The sequence below is a fragment of the Neopelma chrysocephalum genome, unplaced genomic scaffold, assembly GCF_003984885.1.
Source record: "Neopelma chrysocephalum unplaced genomic scaffold, ASM398488v2 Primary Assembly neopelma1_22, whole genome shotgun sequence".
In the NCBI taxonomy this organism is placed as follows: Eukaryota; Metazoa; Chordata; class Aves; order Passeriformes; family Pipridae; genus Neopelma; species Neopelma chrysocephalum.
This window is the reverse complement of record NW_020897689.1, coordinates 16,582,184-16,592,081: the sequence shown is the minus strand read 5'-3', so window position 1 is coordinate 16,592,081 and position 9,898 is coordinate 16,582,184. Positions and strand designations below refer to the sequence as shown.

The following is a 9,898-nucleotide window of genomic DNA, read 5'->3' as shown; positions in this document are numbered from 1 at the left end:
TCCTGTTTTCCCAATTCAACTCAATCCTTCATTTTCCTTCACTTCCAGTGCTAGGAATAAGGAAAGCTATAGCAACCTCCCATCTAAAGTTTTTCTAAAGGTCTCCAGTATAGTAACACTGTACAAGTGCTAACTCCTTGATATTATGACTATAGAAGACCCCTCCAGAGGAAGGTGAAGATTTCCTGGCTAAGAATAGAGTGAGTTTCTTAGAAACCACCATTTTATGGATTCCTCACTACAAACAGTTAATTCGGTGAGCTTAGTTCATCAAGAATTTTTCTTTTAAACTCTTGTTATCTGTTCTTCTCCTCCTTATCCACCTGCTTTTCTGCTGACTGCTCTCTTTCAATACTTTGCAAACAAAGTATTACGCAGGAATTTTTAAATTCGAGTCTCTCTATAAATATATCCCCAAATTTGTTCTCAGCATGTCACTCACATATGGTTTTAATTTTATAAAATACATATATTTGAAAAAAATGGCAGTGAGGTTTTCAATTTATTTAGCTAATTTTATTAGCTGTGGGAAGCAGCAGAGTAGCACCTCTGGCAGATAAAAAGGAGCAGATGTTGCACTGAGGAAGGGAGATTATTTTCCTTTTTATATTCAGCATTTGCTTTAATCTCCTTTGACCTGTTGAATGATTAAGCTCCAGTGAGACTGTTTGCACTTAGATATTCCTGAAGCCTCTTCTCACTGAGAAGGATTCTTCAACTATTAGAAAGGATTTGATGATCTACCTATTCAATATTAAAATCTTGTGGATAATTCTGCTGCCTCTTTGTTTCAAAAATAGCATGTTCCCTTTCTGTCAGCTGATCACTGCTGTGCATGGAACAAGCAGCCCACTGCACTGATCAGTAGGACATTTTCCCTTTGTACAACCTTTGCTTGTAAACTTAGATCAATAATAAAAGCAGTTACAAATGTACAAGATGAAGTACAAAGACCAAAGTATATGTCTGTTACCATTGCGCAGTAAGAGTTTTTCAACTTGAAAATGCTGGTATCTGAATAATAATAATCTCTGGCCCAGAAATCACATTAATGACATATTAGGCATAATTAAGCAAACCATTTGCTCAATGCATTTTACTTCTTTTTCCAGTGTATGTAATGTTTATTTCCAATAACTATATAAAAGACAGAATATAAAACAACTGTTCTTCACAGCATCTTCTCAGACAAGCTGACAGTTTCTAGTCTAACAGTTTCACAGAAGCATCCTCCATGTCACACACTTGATCAGTTAAAAAGCAGGGACTCATTGGTACCATTTAAATGACTCTAGGCTATTGCTATAAAAGGAAGAGCTGAAAAGAGACCACCCCCTCCAATGCTGACTATCACCCATTTCTATGGAGCTGTGCCTTGTTTACGGTGAGGGTGCAAAGACACAGAGGTAATAGTCCATATCTGTGAAAGCATGAATGTTCATGGAAGAATGCCACAAAATCTACATTAAAATAGAAAGTTTAAATTTTAATTTGGAGAAACTGGTAGTCTATTCTTCTTTCTGCCTCATAAGAAAACTTAATATAATTTGTAAAAACAACAACAAAACAAAACCAAAAACAACAACAAAAAAACCACCACCACCACCAACAACAACATCAACAACAACAACAAAAAGAAAACCAGAGAAACTGACTCCATACTGAAGAACCTTGAATTTTGTTAGAAAAAGCTGAGGGGTTTTTTATGATGGAATTAAAATATATTATCATGGTCTCACAGACCTCATTCATTATTTCTGTGGTAACTCCTGAACTAACAGGGGCCTCCCTATTTAAGAGAGCCTGGGCAGGCAGCTGAATAAAGACAGATAGGTCAGAGGAAGAGCCAAAACTACCACCCTAGGCCACCAACAAGCCACTGCGACCCCACCTCAGGCTGCTGCTCCTTCCGAGACACCTGCCTGACTCACGTGCTCCCTGGGCCCCAGGGATTAACTGTGCACCAGCAAAACATTGCTCTCAGGGTCATCTTTGCAATCCTGTCTTAATTTAGATACCTTTTGCCAATCCTTTCTAATTTACCGGTACACATCAGAAAATGTGTGTTTTCAAACACATTTCTGTAATTCCACACCCGCAAGTCTGATGAGGCAGAGGAGACACTACGGTGTGTTGCCACACTATCCAGACACAGGCTGGCAGCTTGTATTCACAGCTATTCAGCACTGCCCTGAATAGCTTCATGGGTCAGAACAGGACTGAAGGCAATCACACTTATCAAATGCAGTAACTGTTCGTATGAATCCTCACTTTAATTACCATCTTAGTGGCCTTGCACAATTCACTTCCCCTACACTTTGTTTGAAACAGGAGACCTCACACAATTACTATGTGATAATGATGATAATAATAATAATAATAATAATAATAATAATAATAATTTCATCTGCTCATTGCAAGGCTTCAACATAGTGCACATCCCAGAAGTAGAGGCTTTCGCAACAGACTGTTCTGTATTTTCAAAATGTATCAGTAGCATATGCTAGCATGAGGTTTTGATACAGAAAAGCCATAATTAGCAAGATGTTAGTGTTGTCAGTGTTTGAAATTAAATTAGATCTTGATTTCAAACTCAGTCACACATGTATGCACATACTTGGTTTCTTTTCATATTTGCATTTTTTCAGGACAACTATTAACCTTTCCCTTAAAACATCACAATATTATTTGCTTAAGTTTTAATGATTTGAAAACTACGTCCCTCTGAAATAACAGACAGAGGTATGCTGAGCATCTTACAACACCAAAATTGTATCTGAGTTTTAAGGATTCAATAATTATGTCCCCTAAAACAACAGGTAAAGGAATCTTTCCATTAGCTACCAAGAGAGGCTGGGTATGCAACTTTCATTAGACCCCTGAGCTTCAGTGATGAAAAAGTGTGTTAAAACAAACAGATTATCTTGACTGTGCACCTGAACCCCGAGAGCATCATCATTGTGAGGAGTTTTGCTCTCCTTTGAAAATGGAGAAAATTGCCTTGTGCATCGTTAGAGTGATCATCAGAGAAATTAGATCAGAGCAACTAACTTACTACGAAATAGTTATATAAGTCATATTAAATATATTAGTATATATTATAATAGTTATATATCAACTGTATTAGTTAGCACCCCTGTTAACTGCAAAATAACTTCCTCCAGTAAACACGAGCTGAGAGAAAACACACTTGGTTGTGAAGTGTTGCTCCCTTTCATCAGCCCTTGTCATTATGCTCTTGGAGGGGGATCATCACAGATTTTAAAATGTATTTCAATTATCTTTTTTAGAGAACTGCAGACAGAGTTGAGAAATTTCTCCTCAAATTTAAGGCCTCACAGAAATGTTTTTAAATATATGACTACAAAGACATATTGATGGTAAAAGAATTTTTGGAATAATTCTTGATTCTCAAATCTGATATGAGCAAGCTAAAGAATCTGAAGACAAAGACTTCAGCGCCAATCACAAATGAGATACTGCTGCCTCAGCATCCTCCTCAATAGAACCTGGAGAATAGGGACTGAATTCACAAGCGAGTTTAGTGTCCAGTGTGCCTCTTGCCAATAAAGTTGTATTCTCCTGAGAAAAATGTGAGTCTGTAAGTAGGGAAGAAAACACTGTTAAATGTTGTTCTCTCCCCAGATTAATTATTTATACCGTTGCACCTCACCTATAAATTTAACAAATGCATAGATTACTATTAAATACTTCAGTTATTCATGGGATTTAAATAATTTCCAAGCACTTGATATTCCTGCAGTGACACAGACTTTATAAGGAGTATGTCATACACAAAACAGGAAGGAAAGATTACTGCTAATCTCAGAAACAGATGTCAGAACTAAGATTATAAGCAAGACAGTTGTTTCAGTTCTCCCTTTGCTCAAGGAGGGAGGGATGGGGAATAGGGACACAGCTAGATAAGCACTAGCAATTTGAGAGTTTAGCTCCCTAATTAGATCCTCACCAGTCCTGTGTGGCTGCAGCACAAGGAGGAGAGTGGTGCTGCAGACAGTGCACAGCTGCAGCGTGTTTCACTGTCTATCAAACTCAAGTCCCACTAGCTGAAGCTGGTATTAATAAGCCAGATGTGAAATATGGCAACTGTCTGATTGATACAAGACCCACCCCTCTCCCACACTTATTTATGGATCTGGTGGGCAGAATCACCTCCTACAAAGCAGGCCGAATCGAGGCAGAAACCTCTCTGGTAGATTAACAGTTGGAAACAAATATGAAAAATAGGCAATAATTTTGAACATCTTAGTGAGAACTCTGCCTCCTTTGATTGCTTCTAGGACAAAGAGCCCATTCCCTAAGGTAGAGTCTGGCTGTGGGAAGGAAGCAGAGAAGCACAAGCAATTTGTTGCCACAGAAGATCATCAACTGAAGGCAAGTGGTGCCATATATCACAAGCTGGACAAGTCCTCCCTTCTGCACAGAATCCTGCAGCCTTCACCACTCTTACAGAGAATTGCAGCAGTCATCTGCCAGCTTCTCCTTTTAACAGCCTCATAGGATAAGGCTTTATTGATTGACAAAGCATGCAAATTCAAAACTGAGTTCAAACATCAACAAAAATGAGGAGCTAGAGTTTCAGCTGCATTATCCTGTGAAGAAATTGTGTTGCCCATGGTTACAGCTGAGGAGAGAAAGAACCAGGATGATGCAGGCCAAAGGGGCTAGAGAAATAGTGCTGAGAGCAGCGCAGGCTGGCCATCAGCAGCCCCCTCATTGCTGAGCCACTCATTTCCAGTGTCACCCTTACTGCACCTGCTCTGCTCTGCTCACTCATGTAGATTTGCTGTAAATGGCTCGCTGGATCAAGAAGGCTTTCCACAGAAAGTAGGCTTGCCAATAGGGATACAAAGCACAGTACAGAGCAGGATCCTGGATACAGTCAGTGAAACTCAGCTATTCAGTCTGTTCAGGGAAAATTAGAATACACTATGGCTGTAACACAATGCCATAGTGCAGAGAAATGCACTTCTGATATGAGTGGATGCCTGAAAAGTGGGGACACAGGAGGCAGCATGGGTAAAGCAAGGGAGGTAAGAGAGGTGGTGTGGAGTGGTACGGGATGGGGCCAGTGATGGCAGTGGAGGTCCCAAAGTGTAGCACAGCTCCTTAATGCTCAGTTTTAAAAAACTGCATGGGTGAAGCCAGGCAACACTGATGCTGGGCATGACAAAAAACCAAAAAAAATAGTATCTAACATGGAAAAAGTTACCATTTATACCAAACTAAAAAGTAACTTGAAACTGTGAAAGAAGTGTATTAGCAAACAGATACAAATGACCCCAAGTGGATCCTGGGAGAGAAAACCAGCAACACAAACACTATATTCCTCCTGGCAAAATGACATGCTGTAACACTCCTCTACACACCAAACCCCAGAGTGAAGCCACCAACCTTCAGTCTCCAAAGGGTGAGCAAAACTCTAGGAAAAGGGATAAAAACTAAGATTGTGTGTGTTACAATTTTAATGGCATTATAATTATTTCTTTCTCTGCAATAACTAAATCTGGACTAACAAGTAGACTCTTAAAATGGTAATTGTACTAAAAAAATAAATACTTTTTTTTTTTTACTTTTATGCGGATGTCCTTTTCCTTTGAGCATGGCAGGACCAAAGTGTACAGCTCCATGCTATGGACTTCAGAACCCTATGCCAGGCTCCCAACACTTCCCAGGCTGAGTTTCCTCTGCTTGAATGTGAGGCAGAGAGCTGGAAAACTGGAAACTGTTTTCCACTGGGAAACATAAAGCAGGATGTCTTCCAGATTTAGGTTAAAGACCAAAGCAGGATTTGAAACACCCAGCTCTTCTTCGTGTGTCGCTTTGGTGAGTATGAATGTTCTCCTTTTACAAACACAAAATCTTATTTCCAGTTTTTGTGTCCCTGATTATCTCTACTGTCTCCTCTTGAAGGGAATATTGTCAGAAGTCAACATTCATGTCTCAATTTACAGTTTCCTCTCCATCCGAAAATATCCTGTGTAGGAAAGTCACTATTTAGCTACTGATTATAAGCTTTGCAGCTCCTGTCCATGTACAATTCCTTCTCTCAGTTGCATCCCTTTTCAGCAACAGACAGTTCCAGGGTGATAAGAACTTCCTTTATTAATGTGGCATTATATGACTTTATTTCATAGACTTGACTCTCACATAATCTTAAGATGAAGGCCATATTATTTTTTCACTGAGCTAATGGTAAAGTAACTCCCTAATTCACATGACCATTACTAAAATTTACAAGAGCATGATTTGTACAGGAAAAAAAACTTTCAGGTTAGGAAAACCTCTGTGTACAAAGGCAACCCAGAAAATTCATAAGATAATATGAATAAGCTGGTAAGTTGATAAACTTTTCAAGACATAAATGAAAACCAATACAATCCATGAAATCTCTAGCTATTGGATTATGTGTAACAGAGGTCAGATTCTACTGTTGACGTTCAAAACCACGCTTAAATTTAGGATCCAAAAAACAAGTCTAGATAAAATTCTATCAGCTGCCTTCAGGATTTTCAAAGGTAGTTTTGTACCTAAACCCCAGACCAGATATCAGCTGCCATCATCTATGAAGAATCAGACTTACAAGTTGAGATGGGTGAGCAAAGAGTGGAGATGAAATTCAGAAGTCTCCTGCTGTGATTCCTTATTTCTTGTTACTTGAAGCAGCTGTTCAAGACTGGGATTGTCAGATCCAACTCCATGCTACATTAATTTACATTTATTTCTAGCATTAAGACGAACTATCATTCAGGAAAACTAAGTCCCAGGAAAATTCCCTGTGTGGTGCAGATCTCATTTTGTACACCACTTCTGTACCAAATCAGCAGCTTCGTACTGAGATATTATCCCTGTCTGTTGTATAGACACAACAATGTTATCCTGCAGTTGTAGGTACTCTGACCCAATTTAAAATCAGAACTGGTGGAGAATTCCGGTGCATAACAGAATTAACGTGGCTGAGAGAACAACAAGTAATCAATAAGCCACCTTTAAATTCAGATTTCTTGGTCTAAAAATCAAGTTAAGTTGTGCTGGAGGGTCAAATTCTCCAAACGCAAGATGCTGTAAATGCAGCTCGATGGTTTTACACACATTTTGCTTGAACAGAGCCCAGGCCACCAGAGAATATGGCTCTGCACCACATTTTAGCAGTGTAAGAGGGAAGGCATATGCAGTTAAATCCTTTGCTGTTTGTTTAAATTCAATGAGATTTCCTTGGAATAACCTTCATATCGCAAAAAGGGCACAGACTTATTCCATTATAAAGCCACTTACCAATGAAGTTTATTTTACTCTTGTTCCATATTGACCTGACAGTTCCCCTACTTAGGTCCTCCCTGGTGTAAACAGCTCTGCTCTCAAGCAGGCTTCAACTTGGAGGTTCTACAGCTACTGAGGTCAACAACATCACTCACCACAGGTGCCAAGGACAGAGTCTGGAATCCTTCACAGCCTGCAGGAACTCCTCCTTTCGTACACAAAAAGCACCCAGCTGTGGCTGGATACCTGTCTGCAGCAGAAGGAAGCTCATTTAAAGTAGCTTTTTAGGATAATGTAACAAAATAGATCAACTTGGCAGTGTGCTGCCAACAGATTGATTTTCTCTGCTATTCAAAATACATGTCCTAAAACACAAAGCTTTAGTAAATCAATTAATAATATAATTGCCATGTGGGAACACACTTAGAATTAATAAGAGTACCAGACATACAGAGTGATCTTTCACATTACTAATAATTCACACAGTTGGTATTTAGAGGAAGACAAAAACTCTTCTTTCATCCCAATTTCCAATATGTTTCTGGAAGAAGATCAAAGATTATTCCACCTCCCATCCCTGGAGGTGTTTAAGACCAGGTTGGATGGAGCTCTGACCGACCTGGTCTAGTGAAACATGTCCCTTCCCATGGCAGGGGGGTTGGAACCAGATGAACTTTAAGGTCCCTTCCAACCCAAACCATTTTATGATTCTATGATTCTAAAGTAGAGAATTTTTGTCAATTATGTTATACAAACAAATCAAGTCTGATGACTTCTTTCGAAATGTTCTTCAACATTTTCAATTAAAACAGTTATCCTAGCAGAATCTTAAACACTGATTTTGGCCTGGATTAACTCATGTTCCTTATCTTTTTCTATCAGGAAGAAAAGGGCCATTTGGTATTAATTGAGCCACTCTGAGTTCCTCAACAGGGAATTGTGTTCTCCACATTTGCTTTTTCTTTGGGTTGCTCTACTTTTAGTTAAAGTGCTCAGGGTTTCCCAAGAATTTTGAAAGATTTTTCACGACAAAATGAGTGCTGGGAAAAGATTGGATTTTTCTCTATTTTACTTCCATTGTCACAGTAGCAGAAAATGCACAGCTTTCCGGGCAAATCTGAAAGTCATCAACTTCAGGTAACTTGAACGATGAAGAAGGTGTTCCAGAATGTCAAGCACCTGCACAGCTATAACTATGATATACCCAAACCAGAAGTCATTTTCTGTGTATATCATGCTCAGCCTGATGGAGAAGGGGGATGGAAGCCAAATCCTGCACATGTACCAAATGTCCTCAGCTAAGGATACCACATGGAGAAGAAGCTTGTTAGCCTAGCCCTTCTATAAAGCCCTGAAAAATGTAAAGTACAAGCCAGTCCCTTTGTCATCCTCACCACATTTTGACACTTGAGTGTCACAGTTATTTGATAGAACAGAGAGACAAGCCAACCCTGGGGAGACTAAATGTAAATTAAAGATAACAAAAATAACATTAACAATAAATCTACATAAAGTATTCCATTTATCAGATCCAATCATTCAACATCAAAAATACCAAAATTGACATCATCTACATAGTCTCCAGGCAGGCCTCCTGGGTACCATGTTCATGCACTTTAGTAATATGATGGAGTTCTTTTCAGGGTACCTGCTTTATTTGGTGAACAGGATGACAAAATTGCTTTAGGGCAGGAAACATGCTACGGAAGTTTGGCTGGCTGAAACTACCCTGCTGATATATTTTCACACAGGTAGCATTTCTACCACAAGGTCTGCTGTGCAAAGTTTGTGTGGAAAAGGTTTTATTTATTTTTAAAATAAACAAAGTCAGGCAAAAATGCTCTATAAACACTATAATTTAACTTCCCAATAGAGAGATAAATTTCTTCTGAAACAACTTATTCAAGACCAAACAAACCTAACACACAATTCTGCAACTGGTTGTAAGTTCCTGCAAATGTTTCTAAAAAAACGAATAGTAAAAAAGAACTTGGAAGATAGACCAATATAATTTTTATTTCCAGAAGTTCAGCTCACTTGCTTTAAGTTTAAATAAAAACATAATTTTGTCCTTCAATATCCCTGTACAGCTGCGTGCAATGACACCAATCAAAGTTCAGAACCATATCTAGGTCAGTATTTTTCTTACAAGTAGTTGAAAAACTTTTACTAAATTCTGAAGGAGAATAAGATCTAATCAAAACAGTAAAAAGCAATCCAGTTTAAGATCTACTTCAGCAGTGATTTGTACTTTACACTTGAAGTACTAACATTTTTGTTTATAAAAGTAGGACATCCAGACAGAGTGGTGCACTTAGCACATGGACAACCAATGCTTTATCTGCAGAAAATCGGAAAGCACATTAGTGAAATCAGTATTTCAACCAACTAAAAACATTATTTGTATAAACTATCCTTGTCACATTAAAAGGGCGACGAACAAAAACTAGACATCATTTCTGCAAAGTGTCCCCTACTACACAGGAGCTTAAGTGGAACTTATGGTTTGGCTGTTGAAGTAACTCAACTCCAGATCCTTTTGACTACAAAGCACAAGTAATATAGTGAATAAAGGAAAAGGAAAAGGAAAAGGAAAAGGAAAAGGAAAAGGAAAAGG

The 9,898-nt window shown here is 38.6% G+C and overlaps 1 long non-coding RNA gene across 1 annotated transcript in view; it reads right to left on the bottom strand.

The window, feature by feature from the left end:
- Positions 1-7,140: 7,140 nt before the first annotated feature.
- LOC113963112 overlaps positions 7,141-9,898 on the bottom strand; it is an 18,372-nt gene continuing 15,614 nt past the window's right edge. The window contains exon 3 of the long non-coding RNA XR_003532648.1: positions 7,141-7,152. This is a non-coding gene — a long non-coding RNA (uncharacterized LOC113963112). The remainder of the gene's footprint in view (positions 7,153-9,898) is intronic.